This window comes from Mastomys coucha, unplaced genomic scaffold (assembly GCF_008632895.1).
Source record: "Mastomys coucha isolate ucsf_1 unplaced genomic scaffold, UCSF_Mcou_1 pScaffold22, whole genome shotgun sequence".
NCBI classification, from domain to species: Eukaryota; Metazoa; Chordata; class Mammalia; order Rodentia; family Muridae; genus Mastomys; species Mastomys coucha.
Window position 1 is genome coordinate 213889129 of NW_022196905.1, and position 2425 is coordinate 213891553.

Consider the following 2425-nt stretch of genomic DNA (forward strand, 5'->3'; position numbering starts at 1 on the left):
AAAAAAAAAAAAAAAAAAAAGAAAGCAGGCTGAGCAAGCCAGGAAGCAGCACCCCTCCATGGCTTCTGCATCAGTTCCTGCCTCCAGGTTCTGCCCTGTTTAAGTTCCTGTCCTGACTTCCTTTGATGATAAACTGTGATGTGGAAGTGAAAGCTGAATAAACTCTTTTTTCCCTAAGTTTCTTTAGTTATGATGTTTCACAGCAACAGTAGCCTTAATACAGCCTGGTTGGTTTGACCTCTCCAGCTTGACTGTTTTCATTTTAAAATTTGTATTTAATTATCTACATGCATGTGTGTCAGTATAGGAATACAAGCATGTGAATGCAGTTGTTCATGGACCAGAAGAGGTTGTTGTGGGAACTGAACTATGGTCTCTGCAAAAATAGTGCGGGCTCTTAGCCTGTGGGCCTCTCTTCGCTCTTTCTATTCAGTTCTGGTCTTGGACTCTCTTTCCTTGACTAGTATCTGTTGAGCCTTCCTCAGCACAGCCATTTTGTTCCATGAGCACCAGCTATTTCATACTGTTGCTGTAATATGCCTCCCAGTCATTGATGCCAAAAAACAATTTGACTCAGAGTAGGATCATGCTGACCTATATATACTGTATGTTATGCAATTGTTAATCCTAAGAAATTCTATACCTGTATGCTTCATGTAGGACCCATCAAATTAAAAGTTAATATGAACTGTTACGTCTAAAATGGCTTGAGTCAGGGCTGACCACCAGGCAGCACTTCCAGCACCTTCGTATGAGTTCATTGTTTAGGTGTTTGTTCAACAAACCATCCCTGTCTGACTGAGTTGGTGTTCACACGGTTTGCGGGGTGACTCCTGGACCCCAACACTGGTGGTCTTCCTTCCACCTTCTGCTCTATCCTCCTGTTCTTAACACAGATCTTGTATAAACTTAAGGACCGTCAGCAGCGCTTTCCCAGCCAGCCATCCTTAGGTTTTACTGTGTGCTGATCTAGGAAGATGGTTCCTCCCTGTGTTGCTGTAGCCTATTTACATTACAAACAACCCCAAGGCAGGATGTGATAGTCATCTCCTCCACTTGCCTTCTTGTCTTTCTCTTAGTCTTTCCTTTCTGCCTGCAGTGTGCTAGTTACTATTTCTTTACCTTTCTCTTCACCACAGGAGTCCTCTTGCTTCTATTCTTTTCCCCACCATTCACAAGAATCTGTCCTGTCATTTCATTTCCGTAACCATTCCCAAGTTCCTTTAGGCTTTTGGCCAACATTTGTTCCCTTTCCACTTATTTTCCCACTAGTCTGCGATACCATTCCTGTGCAGGTTCATACCTGGCCATCTCCTTCCTTCCAGCACACACCATGTGATGTCACCTTTCAGACTTTAAGACCATCTGGCACCCCTATAGTAACATTCAGGACCAAAGATACAGAGGAGGTGTGTGGTGTGTGGTGTGTGGTGTGTGGTGTGTGTGTGTGTGTGTGTGTGTGTGTGTGTGTACAATTGATGTGCCAGCTAAGACCACAGCCTTTTTGCCCTTGTCCATTTGGGGAGCAAATAATAAAGCCATCCTGCACTCCCAACCATTACTATCCACTCACATAAAGCAGCCGACTTTTCACAGTTGCACCCAACAGTTTAAGGACAATTGGCCAAGAAAGGGTTAACAAAGAACTTGAGCGCCCGAAGGTGGTTGTGGTAGCTCCACGGGCTCATGGGAAATGTAGTGCGATTGTTTGCAGCATAACGGCGCCAAGGTGATGGAGCAGTCTTTGGGTCGCAGGGTATCTAGCCTTTGGGAGCCCTGGTCGGGTCTATTGTCCTCGTGTCTAGAGTGGAATGGGTGCCGGGGACTGTCTGTGTCAGCTGCCTTCTTTGAGGTTGGAGATGGGCACTTGCTTCTAAGGCTTTTCCAGCCAGTGTCAATGCCTGTTTCAGGCATGCTTGTGGCAGTTCAATCGCAAGTCTTCCTACACTTTGTTTGAACAATTCTGCCTTTGGGGTGGGATGATGTCTACCTGTGGTTTTGATGGATTTCATTGAACATTTGCTCCAGCTGTATGGCAGGTACCCAAGACTGCGTCCTCAAGTAGATGAGTCTACTTTCTGAGTCCAACATAGGCAGGAGGGGAAGGGAGAAGAAAGAGAGGGGAACCAGGTGCATCAGCCAAGAGGTCAAAGGTACAAAGACCTTGGGTAACCAAGATGTCTGGATTACATAGGGAAGAGTCTTTAGGGAAAAGGCAGCTCAGACCATGAGCTGGAAAGTTCAGGGAAGAGGGCAGAGTATAGCAGCCATACTGTGTGGCAGGTAGGGACTGTGAGATGCTGGGAGAACCTGAAGGTCAGGTTCATTTTGATGTATTGAATAGGCATCTCAGCCGTTTGTTTCCGTTTTGAAACTTAACACTTGTATCACTGATTTCTCATATTTAAATATATATATATATATA

General features: G+C 45.2%; 1 protein-coding gene across 3 annotated transcripts in view; it reads left to right on the plus strand.

Moving 5' to 3' along the window:
• Positions 1-1688: 1688 nt before the first annotated feature.
• The window catches only part of Iqcm (IQ motif containing M), a 693129-nt gene continuing 692392 nt past the window's right edge, over positions 1689-2425 (plus strand). For all 3 annotated transcript variants that reach the window (XM_031340352.1, XM_031340354.1, XM_031340355.1), the window contains exon 1: positions 1689-1729. The gene's annotated coding sequence lies outside the window, so the exon portion shown is untranslated. The remainder of the gene's footprint in view (positions 1730-2425) is intronic.